The sequence below is a fragment of the Heloderma suspectum genome, chromosome 3, assembly GCF_057233095.1.
Source record: "Heloderma suspectum isolate Gila_16-S chromosome 3, 16-S_ref, whole genome shotgun sequence".
NCBI lineage: Eukaryota > Metazoa > Chordata > Lepidosauria > Squamata > Helodermatidae > Heloderma > Heloderma suspectum.
The window spans coordinates 73,130,821-73,158,729 of NC_139460.1; the positions used below are offsets into that span (position 1 = coordinate 73,130,821).

At 42.9% G+C, this 27,909-nt stretch overlaps 1 protein-coding gene across 1 annotated transcript in view; it reads right to left on the reverse strand.

The window, feature by feature from the left end:
* The window catches only part of ROBO2 (roundabout guidance receptor 2), a 721,099-nt gene that overhangs the window by 201,316 nt on the left and 491,874 nt on the right, over nt 1-27,909 (reverse strand). The window lies entirely within an intron of this gene.

A 27,909-nucleotide genomic window follows, 5' to 3' on the forward strand; every position in this document is an offset into this window, starting at 1 on the left:
GGATACATCTCTGGAAGATAATTTATTATGTGGAATTAGATAATTCCACTGAACATTAATCTTCATGACACTTTTATTGCACCATGCATTACTTAAAAACTTTACAGCCATAAAATTAGTATTGCTATGTTCATGTGGTATCAAGGCTTTATTAATAATATCAGTCACTCTGCCCTTGATCTAGAGCACTATGATAAAACAGAGCTAACATGCATCAGTTATCAATATATGACAGCCTAGGTTTACTCTGCCTCTAAGTTCCATATTTTACTTCCGTTATAATGGAAAATGCCTTTGAAACATTTCAGCTCCATAATAGTCTCCTAACAAAGTTGAAGTTATCCTTTGTGATAAGGGGAACATGCTAATTATAACACACACAGTAAACAAAAGATCTGTGAGAAATATGAGGATAAATTGACTCTTCTGAACAAAATAAGCTACACTCATTGCATCAGACAAAATATAGAACTGTTTTAAAAATAATGAGAAGGATCCCTTAATTCTGTATTTTAGAGGACACAAACATAGATCAATAAGGTGCAGATATTATAGGTATAATAAATAAATCAATAATTCTAAATAAATCAATAAATCTAAACCAGTAGATTAGATAGATAGACAGATCTAAACCTGTTGACCAAGCTAAAACTTGGCATTCACTCACATCATGATCCCCAGCTCTCTCCTAAAAGTACATTAAAGTGGCTGGAATATGACCAGTTAGAAGGGCATAAGTGACTTGAACTTAAATACAGACAATCTGGGCCACTGACATCAGCTTTGGGCTTCAGCTGATTCATTCCCCCTTCCTCTCACTGAAGTGCTGATCCTGGCCTGCCAGCCAGCTGCCTTGTAAACCTCTGCAGACTTTATTTTCACACCTATCAATCATGCAATTGTGCAGAAGCTGATGCACACTGCTATTTATGTGGCATGCCAGAACAGAGAGTTAGCCACAACTATCTTAAGTACCAGTATGAACATTGTAAAGTAAATGTGCTTTCAGAGTGGTCAGTTCAGCAGGTATTTTGAGCAAGAATACCAGCTCATGGCATTCTAGCCTGCCACATTATCAGTGAGCTTCCAGACCTTCTATCTAACAAACAGGCAGTGTATAGTAAGACTCACGGGACGTTGCAACCATCTGGTCTCCTAAAGAATTGATGTAGTGCCCCACAGTCATCTGTTCTACTCACACTGCCCACACAAGTCATCATGGTTCAGTGATAATCTACGACAGGTGAAGCAAGCAAATAAGAGGCTGGAAAATAATTGGCTCTGAATATGCTGTCCTGCAGCAAAGGATTACTGTGATATAGGAGGTTACATTTACACATTCAAGTGGCTTGAGAGGCAAGAAAATGAAAGACATATCCAGTTTAGCTCCTCTAAGTAGAACACTACAGTCAACTCAATCTATATGACCTACACCTAATTCAATATAGAGTACAGCATTTGCTCAGCACACAAGGAATTAGAAGTTCAAAAGCCCCTGCTCACCCTTGTTGCCTCTTGCTCAGACAGCCCCTTTCACCTCTTGAAATAGATATTTTAAGTAACTATGAGCCAGACCAACTCCTAACATTAGTGAAGAGCACTGAAAATCACCACAATAACAACAACAACAACAAACAATATTTTTAACTCACCCTTCCTCCACAGAGGTCAGTGCAGAGTATGTGTAAAAACAAGAAAAAGAAGAAGCATCTTCTTGTGTCCTGATTAAAAATAAATGTTCGAAATGCCTTCTTCTTCTTTTTGTAATTCTACCTCCATCCCCGCACCAGGACTTCCCTTTGACAAAAATACTCAGGTTTTATCACTGTTGGTACTAATCCTGTTTGTATGTTGAGATCTTTATCACACATCCCTGCTACAGGAGTCCCTGCTACGTAAAGCAAGGTAAACGGCCAACATAGGGGCTTTTCTCTGTGTTGCCCAAACTAGTTGCTCACTTAGCACAGGTCTTGATGTCATACTAAACAATCCAGGGAGAGACCACTGTTCAGTCTCTCCTACTGGCAGCGGAAATGATTGCCAGTGTGGTGTAGTGGTTAGTGTTGGACTGGAGATCCAGATTCTAGTCCCCACTATGTAATAATGAACATAATGGGGAAATTATATAATAATGAACTGTGTAAGTTGGGAAAAAACAATTCTATTTGAATTAGTTCTTGTAGAATGGGGAGGATAAAGCCTTCACGTGTTTTTGTCTGATGCTGTTTTAGTTGTGGTATTTATCTGATATTAGTGTTTTTATTATCATGCTTTTATTGGTTTACAATGATGATAGCTGCCTTGTGTACATTTGTAGAATGTAGAAAGCTAGGATTTAAATCTTTTAACCACTCAGTCATTAACAATAGTTGATTATGCCAGTGGTGACTTGTGGGGCAGAAGGTGGGGCTGGTAATGTTATCCAGAGCCAGAGCCAATGGTAGTCAGAGCAAACTAAAACTTCATTCTCCTTCCTTGTAATGCCATCAAGAACACTTAGGGCACAATCCTATCGAGACAGGCGGCCACCTCCGAACTCGGACTGTGGACGCAAATATTTACGTAGGCTATTACGGCGAAAAAAGGGGGAACACAAATAGCGCCCACTACGCTATTTGCGTTCCCCCTTTTTTCGCTGTAATAGCCTACGTAAATATTTACGTAAGCTAAAACGGCTAAAAATAGGGAACGCAAATGGCGGCCACCGTAGCCACCGCCATTTGTGTACGCTGTTGTTGTTTTTTTTGGCTTGCCATGATAGGCTACATAAATACTGACGTAGCCTATCACGGCAGCCTCTCAAGGCGCAAATGGTGGCTGCGGCAGCTGGTCGAAAGACCAGCTGCTGCTGCCGCTGCCAGAGCCGCCACCGCCGCTGAAGCCCCAGGTAATTTCATTCCGGGGCTATTCCACAGAGTGGCAGGGGGTGGGAGGCCATTCTGCCACGGGTTTCGGGGGGCCGAATGCCAGTGCATCCGGCCTTACTGAAATCCGTGGTGGAATTCTCTGCCATCCCTAGGTGAACCTCTCTAGGGATCTCATTCTACAGCCGGGGTGCCACACCAGAAAAGGCCCTCTTCCTAGTAGCCACCCGCCTCACTTCCTTCATCAGGGGCTCACGGAGAAGGACCGCTGAGGATTATCTTAAAGTCCGGGCAGGCACAAATGGGAGGAGACAATCCTTCAGATAACCTGGCCCCAAGCTGTTAAGGGCTTTGAATGTTAATACCAGCACTTTGAATCGGGCCTGGAAATGGACTGGAAGCCAGTGCAGCTAGAAAAGTACTGGAGTAATGTGATCTCATTGGCCAGTCCCTGACAACAATCATGCTGCCCTATTTTGGACTAGCTGAAGTTTCCAGCTGAAGATGTGTGTAAAAATCACAGATCCTATGCTTCCATTGCCACCATGGTGCTAAAGCATGGATCCGAGGCATGGATCCTCATGGATCTTCATGATTTTTTTCAAGGGACCTACTCCAAAACTAAAATAAAATCAGTGAACACTAGGGATGTCATGGCCGTCCAGTTGGGTCTCAAAGCTTGGCGATTTCTTGGTGGCTCGACCCCCTGGACAGCAGTCCATGGATCCCCGTGCTTGCCTAACTTGGTGTGCGCTGAGCCGGGCAAGCATGGGAATCCCCAATCCCTTTCTGAGCCAACATTTTGCATAAAAATGGCAGCTCAGGCTTTTATACAAAGGCTGATTTTGCACTAATGGAAGCTGTAAAGAGCCCATTTATGCAAAATTACAGACGTAAATAGTCTATTTAGGCCATTTATGCTTGCAATTCGTTGTGTAAATGGGCCTCTTTGCAGCTGCCATTTCACAGAATCATAGAATAGTAGGGTTGGAAGGGGTCTACAAGGCCATTGGGTCCAACCCCCCAATTTGCGATCGACCTTTCCGTAAAAGGCCAAACTACCATTTTTATGCAGAATGGTGGCTCAGTGAGGGAGCAGGAGGGTGTGTGCTGTGTGCCCCAAGCAGGGTCGGGCAGCTGGTGGGGGTCCAGAGAGCGGCGCGCAAGGTGGGATGAGGTGAGTTCGCCCAACCCTAGCGAACACGCATATCACAGTATTACTTTAATGCACTTTATGTGGTCTTGCCCTTAAAGACAGTCCAGAAATTACAACTGGAACAGAATGCAGCACCCAGAACACTTATAGGAGTGAGGCATTATGGTACACCTACTCTGCACCAGTTATGTGGGTGCCAATTCATTTCCAGGTCCAATTCATTTTAGGTACTGGTAGCCTTTGGGACCAGGTTATCTGAAGCACTGCCTACACCCATACAAACCTGCCTGAGCTTTAAGATCTGTACCTGAAGCCCTGTCAAACAAGAACTCATAGTAGTTTATTATTTACGGCCTACTGACCACATATAGAATACAAGAATATAAAAATATAGAATATGTATTGAAAAATGTAATATATAAAAGTTAACAGGAGAGTCATAAAATAATCATGGAGGGTCTGATCCAGATGGCTACATTTAAAAATGTAATAACTTTCTCTGAAATGAAAATGTTAGAACCCTCAAGTAAAATAATCAGCATGGACTCAGCACTAAGGATCGCCCAGGAAAAGATTGTGTGATAGGGTAAATCAAAGTTTCTCTGTTGTTGTTGTTGTTCAGTCATGTCCAGCTCTTTGTGACCCCATGGACCATAGCACGCCAGGCCTTCCTGTCCTGCGCTCTCTCCCGGAGCGTGCTCAAGTTCATATTCATTGCAGCAGTGATGCTATCTAGCCATCTCATCCTCTGCCGTCCCCTTCTCCTTTTGCCTTCAGTCTTTCCCAGCATCAGGGTCTTTTCCAGGGAGTTTTCTACCTCCTTTATAAAAACTACAATTGAAGAAGACATGCAGGACAGAATCCACTTCTTCATTGTTGCAGGGGCAACATCTGTTATTAAATGGAATTTTATTATATGTACCGTCTAAAAGATTAGAGGGTAGAACAATGCACTGAACCAGAGGAAAAAAAATGTCCTATATTTGGGGATAACCAATTTAAACAGTTTGGACCTGGCAAACCCAACTACCTAAATGAGCATGGATCCTATTGATCGTATTGAGTATCAATATCCATTAGCTTCTGTTTAACAATAAATGTGGCTTTCTCCCAATTCTTAGATAAGAAATATGAAAGGAAACAGCCCCACTGAAACAACTTTCTGCACCAGTTCCTTCTTCCATACAGACTTATAGAAGTCTGTCATCACCTCACCTGGGATACAAATTGCCGGTAAGCAAAATTGCTGGTAAGCAAAAGACAGCAATGAAGTCAAAAATGGATGGAATATATCCAAGCCAAACAGTTTAAGGAATTAAGACCAGCTTCAAATTAATTAATTAATTAATTAATTAATTGCATTTATGTTCAGTCGTTAAGTTGTGTCCGACTCTTCGTGACCCCATGGACCATAGCACGCCAGGCCATCCTGTCCTCCGCTCTCTTCTGGAATGTGCTCAAGTTCATATTCATTGCATCGGTGATGCTATCTAGCCATCTCATCCTCTGCCGTCCCCTTCTCCTTTTGCCTTCAATCTTTCCTAGCATCAGGGTCTTTTCCAGGGAGTTTTCTCATTAGGTGGCCAAAATATTTGAGCGTCAGTTTCAGTATCTCTCGCAGCCATACATTACTACTGGGAAAACCATAGCTTTGATTATGCGGACCTTTGTCGGCAAGGTGATGTCTCTGCTTCTTACTATGCTGTCTAGGTTTGCCATAGCTTTCCTCCCAAGGAGCAAACGTCTTTTAATTTCATGGCTACAGTCACCGTCTGCGGTGATCTTGGAGCCCAAGAAAATAAAATCTGTCACTGCTTCCATTTCTTCCCCTTCTATATGCCAGGAAGTGATGGGGCCAGATGCCATGATCTTCATTTTTTGAGTGTTGAGTTTCAAACCAGTTTTTGCACTCTCCACTTTCACCCTCAACAAGAGGCTCTTTAGATCTTCTTCACTTTCTGCCATTAGGGTGGTATCGTCTGCTTATCTGAGGTTGTTGATAATTCTCCCGGCAATCTTAATTCTGACCTGTGATTCATCCAACCCGGCGTTTCTCATGATGTACTCTGCATATAAGTTAAATAAGCAGGGCGACAATATGCAGCCTTGTCGTACTCCTTTCCCAATTTTGAACCAATCGGTTGTTCCATGTCTGGTTCTTACTGTTGCTTCTTGACCCTCGTACAGGTTTCTCAGGTGGTCTGGTACTCCCATCACTTTAAGAATTTGCCAGAGTTTGTTGTGATCCACACAATCAAAGGCTTTAGCGTAGTCAATGAAGCAGAAATAGACGCTTTTCTGGAATTCTCTTGCTTTCTCCATGATCCAGCGAATGTTGGCGATTTGATCTCTAGTTCCTCTGTCTCTTCGGAACCCAGCTTGTACTTCCGGTAGTTCTCGGTTCGCATACTGCTGAAACCTAGCTTGTAGGATTTTGAGCATAACCTTGCTGGCATGTGAAATGAGTGCAATTGTACGGTAGTTTGAACACTCCTTGGCATTGCCCTTCTTTGGAATTGGAATGTAAACTGACCTTTTCCAGTCTTGTGGCCACTGCTGAGTGTTCCAAATGTGTTGGCATATTGAGTGCAGCACTTTAACAGCATCATCTTTTAGGATTTTAAATAGCTCAGCTAGAATACTGTCATCTCCGCTAGTAGGGATGTGCGAAAGTCAATTACCTTTGCTCTGTCCCACCTCGCAGAATCCTCGATGGGGAGGGGAGGTGATCCGGTCCTCCCCCCGGAATCATCGATGGCCGGCTCCGCTCTGCTGCCAGGCTGCGGAGCAGCCAGCCAGGGCCTTCCGCAGCTGGATTTCCAGCTGCAGACAGCCTGGTGCGGATGTAAATGGCGGCATAGTGGCCGCCATTTGCATCCAGCTAGACAGCCATGATAGGCTATGTAAAAATTTACGTAGCCTAGCACGGGTAACATAAAAAAACCAAAACAAAAAACGCAGCGTACGCAAATGGCGACGGCTACGGCAGCCGCCATTTGCGTGGCCTATATTTCGCTGACTTATCTTATATCAATATTTACGTAAGATAAATCGGTGAAAAAAAAGGGGAACGCAAATAGCGTAGTGGACGCTATTTGTGTTCCTTTATTTTTCGTTGTTCTAGCCTACGTAAATATTTACGTAGGCCAGAACGGCGAAAAATAAAGGAACGCAAATAGCGTCCACTATGTTATTTGCATTCCCCTTTTTTTCGCCGTTTTCTCTTACGTAAATATTGACATAAGACAAGTCGGCACAAAATAGGCCATGCAAATCGTGGCTGCCATTGCCGCCGCCATTTGCGTACGCTGCGTTGTTGTTTTTTTTACGTTAGCCATGATAGGCTACGTAAATTTTTACGTAGCCTATCACGGTGGAAGGACAGCAATGGTGGCAGCAGCAGCCCTGCCGCGGCTGGCCAGGAGACCAGCTGCCGCCGCCGAATCTGCCACCGCCACTGCCGAATCCACCCGAGGTAAGTGCCGTCCCGGGGGGATTCCGCAGGGGGGCGGGGGGGCAGGAGGCCATTCCACCACGGATTCCGGGGGAGGCGGATTCTAAAGAATCCGGCCTCACTGGAATCTGTGGCGGAATTCTCCGCCATCCCTATCCGCTAGCTTTGTTGTTAGTAATGCTTCCTAAGGCCCACTTGACTTCACTCTTGAGGATGTTCGGCTCAAGTTCAGTGACCGCACTATCATAGCTATCAGGGACATCAAGATCTTTCCTGTATAGTTGTTCTGTGTATTATTGCCACCTCTTCTTAATCTCATCTGCTTCTGTTAGGTCCCTGCCTTCTTTGTCCTTTATCATGCCTGTCTTTGCACAAAATGTTCCCTTGATATCTCCGATTTTCTTGAAAAGATCTCTAGTCTTTCCCATTCTACTGTTTTCCTCGATTTCTTTGCATTGTTCATTTAAGAAGGCCTTCTTGTCTCTCCTTGCTATTCTCTGGAACTCTGCATTCAGTTGGGTATATCTTCCCCTTTCTCCCTTGCTTTTCGCTTCCCTTCTTTCCTCAGTTACTTGAGGCCTCCTCAGACAGCCACTTCACTTTCTTGCATTTCTTTTTCTTTGGGATGGATTTCGTTGCTGCCTCCTGAACAATGTTACGGACCTCCATCCATAGTTCCTCAGGCACTCTATCAGGTCTAATCCCTTAAATCTATTCCTCACCTCCACTGTATATTCATAAGGGATATGATTTAGGTCATACCTGAATGGTGTAGTGGTTTTCCCTACATTCTTCAATTTAAGCCGAAATATTGCAACAAGAAGCTCCTGATCTGAGCCACAGTCAGCTCCAGGTCTTGTTTTTACTGACTGTATAGAGCTTCTCCATCTTTGGCTGCAAAGGACATAATCAATCTGATCTTGATATTGACCATCTGGTGATGTCCATGTATAGAGTCGCCTCTTGTGCTGTTGGAAAAGAGTGTTTGCTATGATCAGCGGGTTCTCTTGGCAAAACTCGATTAGCCTTTGTCCTGCTTCATTTTGTACACCAAGGCCATGCTTGCCTGTTATCCCGGTGATTTCTTGACTTCCTATTTTAGCATTCCAATCCCCTATGATGAAAAGGACATCTTTTGTTGGTGTTAGTTCTAGAAGGTGTTGTAGGTCTTCATAGAACCGATCAACCTCAGCTTCTTCGACCTCAGTGGTTGGGGCATAGACTTGAATTACTGTGATGTTGAATGGTTTGCCTTGGATTCGTACTGAGATCATTCTATCGTTTCTGAGATTGTACCCCAGTACTGCTTTTCCCACCCTTTTGTTGACTATGAGTGCTACTCCATTTCTTCTAAGGGATTCTTGCCCACAGTAGTAGATGTGATGGTCACCTGAATTAAATTCGCCCATGCTTGTCCATTTTAGTTCACTGATTCCCAAGATGTCGATGTTCAATCTTGCGCTCTCATGTTTGACCACCTCCAGCTTACCTTGATTCATTGATCTTACATTCCAGGTTCCTAAACAATATTGTTCTTTACAGCATCAGATTTTCTTTTCACCACCAGACACATCCACAGCTGAGTGTCCTTTCGGCTTTGGCCCAGCCGCTTCACTCTTTCTGGCGCTACTGGGAAATACCCTCTGCTCTTCCCCAGTAGTGTATTGGAAACCTTCCGACCTGAGGGGCTCATCTTCCGGCGTCATATCTTTTAGCCTTGTGATACGTTCCATGGGGTTTTCTTGGCAAGAACACTGGAGTGCGTTGCCATTTCCTTCTCCAGTGGACCACATTTTGTCAGAACTCTCCACCATGACCTGTCCGTCTTGGGTGGCCCTGCACGGCATAGCTTATGGCTTCACTGAGTTACGCAAGCCCCTTCGCCGCAACAAGGCAGTGATCCATGAAGGGAGCTTGCATTTATACCCCGCCTTTTTCCCTCTTGCACAGAACCCAAGGCGGCTTACATTATCCTCCTCCTCTCCATTTTATCCTCACAACAACAACCCTGTGAGGGGGGTTGGGCTGAGAGTCTGTGACTGGCCCCAAGTCACCCAGTGAGCTTCCATGGCTGAGTGGGTACTAGAACTCGGATCTCCCAGCTCCTAGTCCAACACTCTTGCCACTACACCACACTGGCTCTCTTTAAGAAAAATTAAGAATACAACCAGCAAATACCTGGGCACACCAAATATAGACCTGAGCAAGTGGGACTGAACTCCTTCAAAATAACTAGGACCCGGATGGATGCTCCAAAGAGGATTTGGGATAAATTTTACCTTTAAAGGTGCAGATGGCCCCTGGAACCAACTGGCCACCCTTTGTAAAAGAAAAAAAAAAGTGACCATAGTTCTCACATTTTGTTCAACCTTGATCTTTGCAAGTCTTCCCTGAATTCTCCAGGTAGCAGCCTCATGAAACCAGACACCCAAATATTTACAAGAATCAAGTTGATTAAGTTTATGATTATCCAGGGCCCAAGAATATCTAACCTTCCTCTTAGAAAATACCACAACTTTAGATTTTGAATAATTAATAGTTAGAAGATTTTTTGTTGTTGCAATATTCCGCAAAACCAGGCAATAATCACTTGAGACCCAATTGTGGAGATTAGAACTAGCTGAGCTTTAAGATCTGTATATGCAGCCCTGTCTGACCAACTGTGAGATTGGTGATTACCAGGACAGGCGCCATTCTTTTGGTGGCCCCACATCTTTGGAAAGCCCATCCCGCAGGAAGTGTGTATGACCTCCTCTTTATTGTCTTTTTAGCCTTGTAATGGCTGTGAGAGCTGGACTATAAGGAAGGCTGAGCGCCGAAGAATTGATGCCTTTGAACTGTGGTGCTGGAGAAGACTCTTACGAGTCCCCTGGACTGCAAGGAGGTCAAATCAGTCAATCCTAAAGGAAATCAACCCTGACTGCTCATTGGAAGGACAGATACCGAAACTGAAGCTCAAATATTTTGGCCTCCTAATGCGAAGAGAAAAGTCCCTGGAAAAGACCCTGATGCTGGGAAAGATTGAAGACAAAAGGAGAAGGGGACGGCAGAGGATGAGATGGCTAGATAGCATCACCGATGCAATGAATATGAATTTGTTTGAGCACACTCCGGGAGAGAGTGCAGGACAGGAAGGCCTGGCGTGCTATGGTCCATGGGGTCATGAAGAGTCGGACACGACTTAACGACTGAACAACAACAAATTACTGTCTTTTAGGAAGATTTTAAAGATTTATTTATTCCAGTCTGCATTTGGTTAATTTTAGTGTATTGTGTTTTTAACTAAGGGGTTTATCTGCTATTTTATTTGTTATATCCTATTTTAATGATTTATGTATTTAATATTGGTTTTGCATCTTAATTATGTAATTTATATTTTTAATTAAGTTGTAATATGCTTTCTGAGGATTTTTATCTCCCCAAACCAGGTTATATATCTATTAAAGATAACCTATAACTTAATGGTTGGTTCTGCAGGAAATCCCTTGTAAAAACCATGAGAATCTATAAGGATCTATGCGTAGGACCACTATTTTTGCACTATAGTGGTTCTGGAAAGCGACATGTCCATTTTCTTACTTTGTAGTCTATAGACTCCAATGTAAGATTTAATCTGATGATTTGGGGCCTGGCTCAAACTCTGGGGAGCTCACCAATCACAAACCAGACATAGTCCTTGTACTTACATGTTCCCTTCCTTGCTCATTTCCCACTGCAAAATAGAATAAATAAGTTAAGTATCATCCAAATTGGCCCTTCGTGTACCAGGTTTCAAGCATGAGGTGTAATCCTTGCCCCTGTTTACTCCAGTAACCAGGTTTGTTGGACTAAGTGTGTGTGGCAAATTTCAGCTTTTTTATCTGCTGTAAAAAATAAAAATGTTTGACTTATTGAGTCCCAAATGTAAATGTATAGGCATGATAATGCTGAATAAATACAACAATGCTGTTTAGTTCTCTTGAAAAAGTTTTGTAACAGTTATAACTTTAATTTTGAGGCTCTATAGCTTGTTCTAAACCCTCAGCTGAAAATATGTAGTTGTAAGAAACCACTGTTAAATGCCACATACAGTTATTCCAGTTCTGAAGTAAAGGCTGCAGTTATGTCTGTCTTTCATTAAGCAAGAACAGATGAAAAAAACATTACTGAATAGCAAAATCTTATAGAAATGGGGTGATTTTGATTTTGAAGTTTGGCAGTCTCTGGCTTATATGAATACAGTCTTTGTTGTTGGTTTGATTAACTACAGTTGTATAATAGTGTGCTGACAGTCCCTGCCACAGAGACACTCCCCCCCCCCCCCAGTATGAAGCACTGCTGAAAAATGCAGCCCAATCAGATTTGGCCCCTGGACAACATGTGCTATCATCACTGTAGCGTGAATTGAGATTGATTGGTAACCAGCTGTGACAAAGTGAAGAAAAAGAGCTTTGTGTTTTTCTTGGAGAAAAAACTAGAAAACGTAATTGTGTCAAAACTATTACCATCTGTAGGTCTGATAATGAATAAAACAAAACAAGTTAATCTACAATATCTAAATATAATTTGGATAAAATAATTATATCTTTACAGTATCATGAAATAGTGGAGTTTAAAAAAAATTGAATGGAATTCCTGACCCTATTAAAGTGAGTGACACCTTGATCCTAAAAATTCCCTTAGGGCCTATAAATCAATTGCAATATGTGGAAATGTCCCAGAGAAATTAAGAATGTCACTGAAATACAGAAGTTGTTTCTGGAATGCAAGTCTGACAATATCAAATGGTTTCTGGAGCTACAGGCACATTTGCCAAAGTCAAAAGGCTGTTTCGACTCTTTTCTACACGTGTTTTAAGTAAACACTTGAGGTAAACATTCATTAACTGCACAAGTGAATCACACAAGAATTTCTGCATTCATGCTTGCTTTTGAAAACTTCCATAAGGTAGGTAGAAGAAAAAATACACTACTGTTTCTTATAACAGTCTTTTTCTTCTCTAGTTTTGCTGCTGTTGATATCTCATAGTGGGCCTGATACAATTCCTGTGTTGCAGTGCACAACAACAAAACTATCTGCGAACATCCAGCCAGGTGCACCACAATACACGTGTTGCTGCACAGCAAATTTGTGCTGGCATTTTGTGTGTCCTCTTGCAGGTGCTTGGCTCAAAAGATTCCATTTTCCCTGAGGAAGTGAGCTAGAAGAGACCTAGCTGACCAGGGTAAATCAAGCTTGAAAGTTACAATCTAATTCCTCTAGTAACTTGGACAAGGAGTGGGGCCATCCACTATTCAGATAGTATGGATTTCAGGTCTCATGTGACCTGAAATCATCAATGTCCAACCTTCCTCTGTACTGATTCTAGGCATAAGTGTAGTGATGGCTATTGTTAAATCCCATCAGTTAAAAAGGAGGATTTCACCATGATAAGTGTGTAAGTGTGTGGGGTATGTGTGTGTGTGTTCTAACCTTCATAAAACTGAAACAGTTTCACTGATCGTTCTGAAATTTACAGGTGACAGGAAGAAGTGTTGGTTTTACATACCATGAAAGTTTCAGGATTATTGGTCAATATTTGAGGGAGAAGGAGCAGCTTAAAGAGAAAAAGCGAAAAAAACCTCCCTCTTTCAAAAGTGACATTGAGAATTTATATTGGTCACCTTTTTTGCACAAGGTTTCTGAAGAAACCAAAGGGTTTTTTTTAACCTAAAACACTGAAGGTTTCCTATTCTTCTTTTATTATGGTTGATGAAATATTTATTTTTTAAAGTTTCTTTCTTTTCTTTTTTTTACAAGTAATTAGAGTCAATGGGACACACCATAAATCTGCGCAGATGCAGATGCCTCCCTTGACTCTACCAGCTGTGGATTTAGAATTTTGAGGGGGAAGGGGAAAAAAAACTACAGCCTTTGTAGGCCTTGTTTTCATTACAGTGACCATTTTGTTTTCTCCATCATGCTATGTTTTCTGGTGTTTTGTGAGGAGAACAAATCAGGACAAACTAGGGTAATGTGGGAGAGAGACTGGGAAGAACACTCTGCCTACCTTAAACCCTGCCTGACGCCACTGACTATGTGCACAAAGGACAGGTCATGATGAGGTGAGCTACAGGTGGCGGACATTCATGCCTGGCCCTGGCCCAACCGAGGCCTCCTCAGACAAGGACCCAAAGCTCCCAGAGCCAGGGGACCATGGGGCAGGCAGTCTGAGCCTCTCAACTCATCAAGAAAACAGCAGTATTCAGGGAGAGACCTCACCAGGCCTGTCCCCAGAGAATGCCTTGAAGAAACCTTGGGGTGTGTCCCCAGCTCACCTGTGCCAGAACCTCTTTCTGAGTTAGTCGAACTGCCTCCTTGCCCCAGAGACACCAGAAAGTGCAGGCTCAGGTAGCACTCGGCAAAGGCACCATGTGCCTGAAAGCCGAAAGTACAGAACTATTTGTGAGTAGGGAGCTCCTTGGAGTAAAGGCTCTTTAGACAGCAGAACTAAGTGCTTGCAGCTGGACCTGGGCAAGGTCCAGGAGACCAGGCTATATAAGACTTCAGTTGAGGTCTGGTAGCTACTGAAACAATACAAGGCTTACTTTACTTGTTGACTGAACTCCTGTGCTACTGAGTCCTTGAACCCTGCTTCTGGGACTGTGCTTGCTTCTGGGCTGCTATGCTGTTTTTGATCCTGGCTCCTCCTAAGACCTTGGTTTTTGGACTATGCCATTATGTTTCTCACCTTGGCCTGTTCTCAACCGTCTGTGGATTTGTCCATCCTTTGTCCAAGGACTAAGATTTGACCTGGTCTTAGCAGAACATATACTAATGCATGCACTGTAGCAACAAGAAGAGCAGCAAGCAAGAAGGGAGGAGGAGGGCTAAGAGAATGTGAAAATCTTGCTTGGTTTGGAGCCCAGTGCAAGTGACATGAGGTCTGGGATTGGGAGAGAGAATGTGCTGGGCATTCTGTCAGGGTGGTGACTTCCTTGCCCTTAAAGAGAAACTGTCCCTGATTTTATACTGTGGTTGTTTTATTTGGTGTATTACTTGTATGTTTTGATTTTATGGCTTAAATCATTTTATTACTGAGAGAACATAATTTTATTAGTAATTAGGTAGATCTTCAGGGGCGAGCTTGGGAGACCTCATCTTATAAAAGGATCAGAAACCTTGTGAATTTGGTCTTCACCGTATGGTTGTGTGGACACATGTCATGCCATGATCAAAAGACATCTCTGGGGACCTCAGAAAAGCAGTTATTGTGCTCATCAGTCTATAAAGGGTTACAAAACCATTTCTAAAAATGTGGGACTTCACCACTCCATTGTCAGACAGACAGTTACAAATAGAGAAGGTTCAAGACCACAGTCACTCTACCCAGGAGCAGTTGTTCTACCAAAGTCCTTCCAAGAACAAATCGGTGCATCATTCAGGAAGTAAAAAAGAACCCAGAATAATATCCAAGGATCTGCAGGCCACTCTCGCCTTGGCTAATATGAATGTTCATGACACAACGATCAGAAAAACCTGACCAAGAATGGTGTTCATGGAAGGATAGCTGGAGGAAACCAATGCTCTCTAAAATAATATTGCTGCCTGTCTGAAGTTCACTAAAGATCAAATAGATGATCCTCAAAACTTCCGGAACAATGTTCTCTGGACAGATGAGTCAAAGGTAGAACTTTTGGGCCTCAGTGAGAAACATTATTGGCAAAAAACAAACACTGAGTTCAAACAGAAGAACCTCATCCCAACCGTTAAGCATGGTGGTGGGAATTAGGGATGGCATGGGCATCAGGTTGGGGCTCAAAGCTCAGTGATTTCTCATGGGCTCAGCCCCCCGGATGCTAGTCTGCGGATCCCCTTGCTTGTCCGACTCAGCAGGTGCTGAGTCCGGCAAGCATGCAGCAACCCGCTCCCTCCTCAAGCCACCATTTTGTGTAAAAATGGTGGCTGGACCTTTTTTGTAAATAACCATTTACACAAATGGAGGCCGTAAAGCTGCCATTTACACAACATTACAGGCAGAAACGGACTATTTACGCCTACAGTGTTGTGTAACTGGCCCCTTTGCAGCTGCCATTTGCATAAATGGTTATTTATTTCACTGAATTTCCAAATGTCACTGAATTGAAGCAGTTCTATAAGGAGGAATGGGACAAAATTCTTCAAAACCAATGAGAGAGACTGACAAACAGTTACAGGAAACGCTTACTTGAAGTAGGGATGTCAGAGAATTCCATGACGGATCTCGGTGAGGCCGAATGCCAGTGCATTCGGCCCCCCGAAATTTGTCACGGAACGAAGCCCCCATCCCCCCAACCCATGAAAGGTGCGCGGGACAAAGTCCCCGCCGCCCTGAACCCACAAAAGGCACGTGAAACAGAGCACTTACCTGCTCCCATCTGCGCTGCTTTGTGAATGGCGGCCGTCCTGCGGCCGCCATTCGCTTCCTCCTCTTCATAGCCATGATAGGCTACGTAAGTACTTATGTAGCCTATCATGGCTAATGCAGGGACACCACTTGCGTCCCTGCGGAGGCCGTGATAGGCTACGTAAGTATTTACATAGCCTATCACGGCAGGGGGGAAAAAACCCAGCGTACGCAAATGGCGGCGGCTACCGCCATTTGCATATGCTGGGTTTTTTCCCCCCTGCCGTGATAGGCTATGTAAATATTTACGTAGCCTATCATGGCTAAATACAGGGACACAAATGGCGGCGGCTACGACAGTCGCCATTTGCGTCCCTGTAGGGCTGCCCAGCGGCTGGATGTCCGGCTGCGGGTGGCTGGAGCTGGCTAGCGGCTCTGCGGCTTGGCCGCAGAGCGGAGCCGGCCAAGCAGGATTCCGGGGGGGAGGACTGGCTCTCCTCCCTCCTCGTCGCGGATTCTGGGAGGAGGGACAGAGTGCCCCCCCCAGCGGAAACAGAACGGAACAGAAGGTAAGTGTTCCGTCCATCCCTAAGTTGAAGTCACTGCTGCTCAAGGGGGTGCCACCAGGTACTGAATCTAAAGGTTCACATACGTTTTCACACATGGATATTGAATGCTGACTCAGTTGTGTATAAATAAATGTTGAAAAAGCATCATGTTTGTGTGTCATTTGTTTAATCAGGTTAACTATGGTTCTTTGTCTAGGATTATGGGGTTAGATTAAGATCTAATAACATTTTAGGTTGGAAATATATGACAATCCTAAGGGGTTCGCCGCTGTAGTTTATTCCTTGTTTTGTGTTATCACACAAAATTATGTATGGTAATAGATTTTGTGCCTCAGCTAGTTATAGTTTTTAAAGGATTAAGAACTTATCAACACTTGCTATTATTACAGTACATATTATGGAATCTTTTGGCTCAAACATTTATGGTTTGCTAGAAAGAAAATTGTAATTAAAATCCATTTAAAGTAATGATTGAAGCACTATAAAGGAAAGACCCAAATATCCAACGTATCTTAAGCCATCATACACAGTTGTTGTTGTTTTTAATGGCTGGGTGGAAGACACTGAATCAATAAAAAAATTTACAGTTACACTTAGGGCACAATCCTATGTGGATACCCAGGAACCTCCGAACTTGGAGGCCTTCGAATGTGGAGGTGCCAAGTGTCCAATGCAGGCTGGGAGGACAGCGAGGCTCAAGCCACCCTGCATTTCTGCTCAAGGGGCCATTTCACCTGTCTAGCAGCAGTGCCTTGGAGGGGGAGGGAAGGATCTGGGGCAGTCATAGGATAGGTCATAGCGCAGCTGCCCTGGTATCCTCCCCTCCCCGCCCCGCCCCTCCCCTCCCCTGGAAACACTCCCTTTTCCCCATCCTTGCACTTTGTTTTAGGAAACAGAACTATCCTATTCCGCCCTCCCAGATGCTGTCTGGGGGGCATGGGATTGCTTCTTCCATGTATGAAATTGTCTGAAGTTCCAAAGTCACACTTGGAATGTGTTCAGACTTTTCCAGTCTGAAACCTGTGTAATACAGCTATTAATATCTACACTTTATCAATAACAAAATTCTTTATGAAGCAAAGCTCAGGTTTATTCCTCTGTTGTACAAATGTGAGCAAGCAAACGTTTTTTTTTAATTCATAAAAAGTGAAAATTGATTACAGATAACGTGGTGAACACAAATAAATATGACAAATTAATATGATAAATATGATAACTAAAGATAGGCACAGAGCAGTAGAAACTGACACCAACCCCTTACCATTTCACTTATACCATTGTTTCGGAATCCTATCTCCATCAAATAAGTCAGAATTTAATGAGGATTCATGGCTCGTCTCCTTAGCAAAGGCTTAGAAATTATAAGCACAGACTGACTACATAAAATAATTTGTTGTATAATAGTTGGAGCTAACTGTCATCTTCACAGGCATTGACAACTAATGTGATATAAAAGTAATTCTGTGAAAACTGAACACCCTCTCCATCCTTTTAGCAGAAAGGAAATCTTTGCATCAAATTTGGGGCACATATATCTGACAGTTTGTATTACTTTTTCAATATTGTAATTCATCCCTCAAGCACTGGAACTTCAAGTCTCAGGGCATGTCAGCACATAACAAAAGTCTCAGCATATAACATAGGACACTGAAATGAAGAAAATGGGAGACGTCGGGAATCTGTTGGCTTTCAAAAGAGCAAGTGGTTAATGGTCCAAAACCAACCAGGAATGAGACAAGAAATGAACATAACTTTTGCTGATCAGTATAGAACTTTGTTTTGGTTTTAGCAAAGTAATAAACCACAATTGTTTTGGAAACAAAATAAAGTGGTCTAAGCTTTATTTTCTATAGAGAAAAGATATCAAATGGCAAGTATTCTAGCCCTGTAATGCTCAGAACATGTCAGAATTAATTCACTGTATAGTACTTCTGGAAATGTGAGGATTGCTGCCACTCCATTTCCCAACTTCATATTTAGTAAATCAAACAAATTCAAATAGCACAACACGTGGCAGTAATGTACTCTTATTAAAAACTAGATAAAGAAATAATCTAGAGACTGCCTATAACCTCTCCAGATGTAAATGAGCATACAAATAATACATTAAATTTTCCCTTTCATTGACAAGCTGTTAAGAACATCCTGTTGTCTTCCCTGTGCTTCTCATAAATGGAATTAATCTCTCCTTAATGGGTAGCACAGGAAACTAGAAAACATGACTGATTTAGCAAGAGATGATATTGGAAGTGCTATGTTTAATATTAGAAACCACCTTTTCCCTCCTGTCCCTTCATTTAAGATGGTTAATTGTTATTAATTAAAATTGAAAATCTGCTGATGTAACCAAAGATTAGATCCCTCATGCCAGAGAAAGAAAAGTCTTACTTCTAATTAATTTGCAATACACATAGGGCTGCATTTAGTTACAATCTGCACAGTGATTAACTTGACTTAAGCATGTAGCATTATAGCATTATTAACTCATATTTCATTGAAAGGTCATTTTCCCCTTGGTTGTGTCTTGTAGAAACGTCAGTTAAATACCTAAGCATTCTAGCCACAGAATGTAAATGTTCTTTTGTAATGTATCCTTAGCATTAAACAGAAACAAAAAAATATATACAGCTTCTTATCTACTTTCTGAAAGAAATTTGAGGTACTGAAGTGGATTCTCAGGGCTCATATTAAATAGGAAACTAAAGGTTTGTGCCCAATAGTCTTGCTCCATATACAATCTTATTTCTGTATTCCGAACATGTTCTTTACATCATGATCTAAGGGGTGTTCACTTGAACCTTGTCACATGGGTTCAAGTGAATGCAATCCCCTCAGGAGCATGAGGGGATTGTGGGACTGTGCTGCAAAGCCTCACCCATCACCACCAACATGCATGTCAGCCACACATCCCACTAGCTGGATGTTTGGGGGTTGAGCAAAGGGGCCCTAAACACTCTCCATGAAAGAGCATCAAGATTGGCTGAGAATCCCCCTGCTCATGTGGAGGGATCTTTGTGTTCACAGATCTGTATGCTTGTGGGGCTTGATATGGCCACATGGCCACTGATAGCACGGTCAAGGGGGAGCATGGCTGGTACAGTTATCAGCAGCAGGGATTACAAATCATGAACTTGAGACCCTCTCAGAACATTCTTTCAATGCATGAGTGAGTTTGAGTGAACCCTCCTCTAATGTAAGTTATTTCTGCATTGGCTGCACACTGTGCGCAACGATCTGATTTCTAAATGACTTATTTATTTTTACAATTATATTTCAGTTTTTATCACAACAGTACAGTAACTGTATTCTAGAGCTTCCAAACAGTGTATAGGCAGACACACATAGAGTACATTGCTATAATAAGTCTTTGTGGTGACTAGGGAATGAATGACGGTAGCTAGATCATATCTTCCAGAAAAGGATATAGCATCAGCTGAAACACTTTCAAGCCAACTGTCAGTTTACATCACCTTTTTAGTCTGTGGGAGGTACTGCTGAATGTATTCCAGGTTGACTTGAGCTTCTAGAGACATAGTGGTATGATTGATACACCATTACCCTAGGTCAGAACTCAACCCACAATTCCCATGCTATCACCATGAAATATGTAAGTAGGAGAATTCGCAAAAGGTAAGCAAGACTCCCATCTCCCCTTGGATGATATGCATCACTAAAACTACAGGATGCTAGAACAACCCGGTGTTGTCCTGAGAACCCCTCTGGCTCCATCTATATAATTAGTTCAAAACCTTGTTGACTTGAAACTGAGGATACTGCCTGGGTTACTGCTGACATCCTTTCAGTTGTTGTAACTGTGGAGCCAAGAGCAATACCAAGATACATTTTTGGTGAAAAGCCAGGCTGAATTATTCAAATGAGGAGGAAAATATTTGGAATGGTTTTTCTCTGCTCTAGGGATAGGAACAGGCTAATGCAGGATTTTGTGCATCATTAAAGATAGGAACATTTCATTTACTTCTTTATACGTGCAGGCTTCATAAAATTCTGTCCCAGTTTAGTTTAAACCTTTCCTGGGAAGAAGAAATCAATGTGTGCTGGTTGTGTGTTTAAATATATATATATCAAATTTTATTCAATCTTGTTGGAAAAACAAAACAAAAATTGAATGTTTCTTCTTTTACATAATGAAAGCACGATTCTGCTCTTTAGGATTTCCACAATGGTCTTTTTGCATAATAACCCACAAACACATTACAGTTTGATACTACGTTGTACGAAGTGTACACTTCTTTCATTTTGAAGTGCTTCTTAATGTTCCTCTACCTTATTGCGCTGCAGAGGAATCATCTAAACAAATACTTCTTTCCTGCTGGTATGGCATGGTTGGCTTGCCGTTTTCAATTCCTTAGCCCAATACTCATCTAATCAGAAAACGTCTGTACATGGAACATACAAGTACAGATTGTAATTTCATTAAAGATGTATTTACTGAACTGAGCCAGCTGCTCAGAGCAGGAATACAAAAAAGAACCATGTGACATATACTTAGATATGTTTAAGGAAACTGACAAATGCATTCATTCAGTACAGTAGCTTCAGTCTCACAAGAGCTGGCACTGCTATCTTCTTCCATGTAAAAGGTTTAAACAGTTATTACAGTGTGTCATAAATTTTAACTTGTAATTGAAAATCTTTCCACTTCCTTAGGAAAAAAAATCCTGTATCACTTGCTACATAATTACAGGCTATGCAGCTGGTCTCTTAGGCTTTGCTAGAAATTTGAAAACATGAAATGCTGCACAAACCCTAATCAAATTTTATTAAATGTTAAGCCAAAGAAATGTCATCCCTCACACCGCAGAATCTCAAAGAGTAACAATGGCTCCGTATACAAGTCTAAATAAAGCAGAAGATTCAAGATCTGATTCAGGCCATATTTAGTTAGAAGTCATTACTGATGCACTCCATCATTTAGGGATCTCACAGCCCTTCAATATAAATGTGTCAGTCCTATTTGAGTCAAGCATGCATCAAAGAGAAAACTAGTCACATTGATAAGCCATTTGAAGAGGTGCACTATTCGTATTGTTCAGTTTACATTTTCAAAACTCTTTGAGAATGATATTCAAACCACTTTGACGCAGTGCTTTTGGAATGTTCTGGCTTCCATTTTAAAACTATTCTTTAAACTATAAAACATGTTTCACTAGTAAAAACTATTATTTCAGCCATGGGCATCAAGCTAGTAATCCAACAGTTTCTTGTTCAACCTTCAGTAGTTTGACATGAGTCCTACTTGATTAACCGCTTCTCCAGTCTTTGTAGAGGATGGTGGGTTTGGACTGATCCTGAATGTTTAGAGCAATTAAATAAAATATACAGGTGCCTTTACCCTTGATTTGCAATGCATTTCAGTCTTGGGACACTGATTCAAAATAGACAGGTCCTATAATAAAAGCTTGCAACAACTCAGCATAAATTCTGCACTATATAAACTATATCCTGTTTTTCTAATGCCACTATGTTTCCATAACAGATTACTAATTTGTTGACATTTCTTCATGGTCTATAATTGTAGATGCAAATGATACAGTAAATATATGTATGTTACTGGCATAGTAATACTGGATATGTTTACATGTTGTGTTGTGGCTGATTCATACCATTTGCTATTTCGATAAAGAATGTAAAGAACCAAAATGTGGGGGCAGGTAAATGACTTAGTTCCTTTCCCTGAAATCATTGTCTTCTTTATAGATATTAGCAAAGAAGTATGGGATCCAGCCATAAGGAAGTACACATAAGTGTCTGAATCAGTCTTATTAAACAGATTAATTTCCTGTGGCCACATTCACAAGCTACTTTGCAGAGATGCCTGAAGCTCTAGGATGCCGCTGAGAAGTTATTTTTTTGAGAAAGAACTTTCCCTCTTTCGTAGATGGTGCATTTTATGTCATGTGTAGCTTGGCCTTCAGCCTCTTTAATGTAATACTACTAAATCTGAAGGCCTAACAATATGCAGTTCTATCAGTTCAGCTGAACCTATTTGTCAATCGTTTAGGTCAGCGTTTATAAGACTAGCACAGGATTATACTGTGCAAAGGAACAGCACAATTCTGTAAGTTTCAACAACACTTAGGGCGCAATCCTATGCATGTTTAGAGAAAAGGCCTACAACTCCCAGCATTCCCCAGCCCCAATCCTTAAAAGCATTAACAATGTTCCTCAAACTTTGTCTACAGAAAAGCAAACGAGTTCTCTTATGGATTTGTTCCTATAGTCAAATAAGGCTGAAGATCATGTTTAAAAATGAATTCTAAAGTTTCCTTTAATCTTTAGAATTTTGTAAGAATTTTGTGATGCATTTCATTCTGCAATATGTAGCCTCTCCTCCGCATTACAGTAGTTGTACTTAATAGAACCCTCAGTTAGAAATACTGAATAATCCTGTAAGATCTACAATACATTTCAGAGGAAGAACAGATTATATTCTAATCCAAATAAGCACGTTTTCTCCAAAGGATCCATTCCCTTGTTACAACAGTTTCACTGGCTACTGGTCTGTTTCTGGGCTATGACATAAGCCTGCCTTGGGAGAGGCCTTTCTCTCTGCCCTGCCACCACTGGAGGCATATCTGGCAGGAACGTGAGGGACAGCCTCCTTGGTGCTGCTCCCTGGGTCTGGAATTCCCCACCAAGGGAGGCAGGCCAGCCCCCATTTTTATTGTCCTTTTGACAACAGGCTAAGACATTTTTTAGATAGCATCACCGATGTAATGAATATGAACTTGAGCACACTCCGGGAGAGAGCGGAGGACAGGAAGGCCTGGCATGCTATGGTCCATGGGGTCACGAAGAGTCGGACACGACTTAATGACTGAACAACAAGACATTTTTATTCAGGCAGGCTTTGGTTGTTAAGCTGTCTTGTTTGTATTATTAACCAATGTGTTTTAATGTGTTTTTAACTTATGTGTTTTAATTTGACATGATTATGTCTTAATTATGTTACTTTTTATATTTTATTAATATTAGCTGCCTTGAGCATTATTTTTAGTGGAAAACTGGCATATCAAACAAGCAAACCAACCAACTAACCAACCAACCAACCACCATTTTCAAATCTACTCTCAAACAGAAATCTTTCTCAGCACCCAGATTCAAATATCAAGTACTGAATTTTAAAATTAATATTTTAATTATTAAGATATGTAGAAATCCAAAATGTGAGGATTTGGATGCACCATTTTCAAAAAAGGTCACAATGGTTTATAGAGCAATATTACAATGTGCATTTCACTGTGAATATCTACTATTGCTTCTTAGTCTTAGTCAGGACTTCTTAGTCAAAACATAATATCCAAGAATTGTACACAGAATTACCAGATGCAACAGAGGACAGGGCTCCCATTCCTTTCATGGCTGTGAAGTAAATAGAATTTCAGTGGGTACAGCTTTTCTCATTTTTACCATGACAAGCTGCTGATGGAAGGGGCCATGACTCACTCAACCTGAACTTGAAGGGTTAATATTAGGGATGTATGGATTCCACACCATCCATTCCAGTGGGGAATCTGCGGGGGGGGGGGAGGCAATCCGATCCTCCCCCCAGAATCCTCGCAGAGCGTCTCCGCTCCACGAGGAATCCTCAGAGCTGAGGGCCGCCCCGTTCCGCTGTCTGCATGCCCTGGATTCCCTCGGGTTTTTTGGCTCCTTGAACTCACTTAAATAATTCCGTAAGTACCACTGAAAAATCCTTTTTGCGCGCCTGCTGTCGATCTCTGTAAGCCTCGGGTCATAGGGAAAATGCCTATTTATTTTCGTAAAAAGGGTAAAGCCCTTCGTGGGGATTCCCCATGTAACTTCTGGTCACTTGACCTCACCTCACCTGACCTCACCTAACCGGACCTGTCCTGACCTCACCTGACCTCACTGGACCTGTCCTGACCTCACCGGACCTGACCTGACCGGACCTCACCTCCACAGACAATAAACAGAAAAGATGGAGGATTTCCATGGACTTCGAGATCTGCCCCAGTGACAGAAAGCCTCGGGTCACAGGGAAAAAGCCAATTTATTATCGTAAAAAGGGTAAAGCCGTTCGCGCTCTTCTTCCATTTCCGATTGATGGATTTATTTTCGTGATTATTTTTGTAAAATCTGCCATTTGGTGGACAAAAAAAGGGAGGGTCTGCATGAGCTCTGTTCCAGGTCGACTGGGCCACCCTGTTCCGAGGAAGATTCCGTGGACCGGATTTGTCAGAATTCGATCCCATTTAAAATTGGTGCGGAATTCTCTGACATCCCTAGAATATGTACCTGAGTGAGATGGAAGGGATCTCTAAGAGGTCGTTCTGCCTTTTCCTTGTCTCCTGCCTCTACTTTTCTATCTTCTTCCTTCTCCCTCCTGCAAGTGATGCTGACCATGAGGCTGACCTCAGCCAACTTACCTTGAGATGTAAGATTGTTATATCTCGAGTAAAAGTCTGTTCTTAACCACCACTTGAGTGCATTCTGTCTACACCCGTGGCTACTCACTGGGAGCTGATTCAGACTTCAGGTTATTGGCCCAGTAGCCAATAAAGAAGAAAAAGGCTTTTGCAAAGAATCACCTGGAAACCTGTGAGTACTGCCAATTGGACAGACAAAGAGAGAGAAAAATCTCGGAGGGTGGAATGATGGCTGAAGGAAATATACATGCAGTTACGGAAAAACTAGGCACTGGGAAATACCAGATATGGAAGTTCAAGATGGAAATGGTGCTAGTGAAAGAGGACTTATGGGAGGTACTGGAGAAAACCCCCAGGACTGGGACAAAAGGGACACAAAAGCATGGGCAGCAATTGCTATATCAGTCCAAATGACCAGTTGCTCCACATTAGAAATGAGAAGACAGCTAAGAGAATGTGGGAGGCTTTGCAGAAAGTGCACCAGCCTACCAACATTAATACAAAGCCTTTCTTGAAGAGGAAGCTGTTTAAAATGAGGCTCAAGAAAGGAGCCAGCTTGCCAGACCATATAAATGCATTCTTGCAGTTTTTTAAGAGTTGCAGGCAATTGGCTCAGAAACCCCAGAGGAGGATGTTGTGGCCATCATTTTGGGCAGCCTAGATGACTCCTATGAACCCGTCATAGCAGCCTTGGAAGCGCGCCCCAAAGCCGAGCTAAAATTGGACTATGTAAAGGCCAGGCTGATTAGTGAGTGGAATCGCAGATGGAAAACATGGCTGACGCCTCATGTAAGAGGGCATAGGCTAGGCCAGAGACAAAGGCCGCAAGGGAATCAGAACAAGCCCTTAAGGCAAAGACAAAAGAATGCTACAAATGTGGGACCAGGACACATTTCATGAGAGACTGTCCTGAAAACATGCCACAAGAGGGAGCCAAAGAGCAATGAAAGGCAAGGCAGAGTAAACGACCAGCCACAGCAGCAGTATTTCTGCAGAGTGGTTTGCCTTGAAGTAACCAGAGTTCAGAGGCACAACCTGGTTTGGGTACTGGACTTAGGAGCAAGCAGCCACATGACTAGTCAGAGGCAGTTCTTTGAGGAACTAGATCACCTAAAGCAAGATTATGTTTACCTGGCTAATGGGAACGGATAAAAACAGCTGGAATGGGAGAAGGCACTATAGACTGTATAGCACCACCGCATGGTGGGAAGACAAAACTGACAGACACCTTGGTTGTGCCGGACCTGGAGGGGAGCTTGCTCTCAGTAAGAAAGCTTGCAGCAGATGGATTTGTCCTGCTTTTCAAAGGGGAGGAATGCCAAATCTCCATAGAAGGAAGGTCGTGGGGAAGTGCCAGGGTGAGGAACTCTATGTATGAGATTGCTGGCAGCAGAGAAGAGGCCAAGAGAGCAGACCACACATCCCACAACAGCTGCATCCACCTCTGGCACAGATGCATAGGGCATAGAAGCATAGAGGCAGTGAAGGAGTTGGTGACCAAGGAACTCACAGCAGACTTACAGATCCCAGTGTGCAGGTCAAGAATGAGCTGTATGTGCTGCATCAAGACCAAGTCTACTTGACCCCTATTGCCCAAGGCACACGAGAGCAGAGCTAAAGAACCATTGGGGCTCATCCACTCTGACCTCTGTGGACTGATGGAGATGGTAACTCCTGGAGGGGGTAAGTACTTCCTCACCTTCATTGACGATTATTCCAGATTCACAACTGTGTATATCATCAAGCGTAAGGATCAAGTATTGAGCAAGCTGAAGGAGTTTGTTGTAGCAACAAAGAACAGATTCCATAAGACACTGGGCGCCATTCATACTGACAATGGAGGAGAGTACATTGGAAAGGAGATGGAAGTGTATCTGCGGGCCCAAGGCACCGCGCACCAAAAGATGGAACAGAATGGCCACTCGCCGGAACAGAATGGCCTGGCTGAGAGGTGCAACATAACACTCCTAGACATGGTAAGAAGCACGCTGTCAGATGCAAATCTGCCATTCAAGTTCTGGGGAGAGGAGGTGTCTACAGTGGCCTGCATACAGAACCGATTGCCAGCCAGGGCCACTACTAAAACACCCTTTGAACTGTGGCATGAAATCAAGCCAATGGTGGGCCAGCTGAGAATGTTCAGATGTAAGGCCAATGCTCATGGTCCTGAACAGAAAAGGACTAAGCTGGCTGACAGAGCCATCGAAGGGGTCCTGGTGGAATACAATCTCTACTGTAAAGGCTACAGAATCCTTATTCCCCAAGACTGCAGCATCACAGTCAGCTGAAGTGTGCAATGTGACAAGACTACAAGGCCCGGGACTATGGAGCTGATAGAGCTGAACCGAAGCACATCTGAGAGCAGAGCAGAGGAGCCCATGGTGCCCGAGGAAGGAAGAGGGCAGCCAACACACCTAATTTCGACAGTGAGGCCGGTGACACTGGGGAGCCCAAGCTGAATGAAACAGAGCAGCAGGAACCCAGGAGGTCACAGAGAGGGCCACCAAAGACACACCACCAGCCAGGAACAGGGACTATTACTTTTCAGCCAGAGTGTAGGAGATCAAAGAGCCAGCTAGCTGGGAAGACACTGCCTCCTTGCCCAAGGATGAGGCAGACAGTTGGAAGAAGGCAGCACATGCCTTCTGGACTCACTACACGAAAATGGACATCACTTCTGGACATCACTACACGATGGACTCACTACACGAATATGGGACCTGGACCCTGACTGAACTCTCCCACCCCCAATCACAAGGCAATTGGCTGCAAGTGGACCTTCAAAGTGAAGTGCAACACAGGTGGTGAAGCAGAATGCTACAAAGCCAGGTTAGCAGCAAAGGGATACTCTCAAAAGTATGGGGAGGACTATGACGAAACTTTTGCCCCGGTGGTGAAGCACACCACCATTAGAGCAATGCTGAGCATAGCAGCCAGCAGGGAGATGCAAGTTAGGCATCTAGACATTAAAACAGCATTCATATGGTGAAATGGAGGAAAACCTGTACATGATACAACTTCCAGGGTTTGTAGATCCAGGAGGGGCAAGGAAAGTATGCAAATTGCACAGAAGCATTTATGGACGTAAGCAGGCCGCCAGGGCCTGGAATG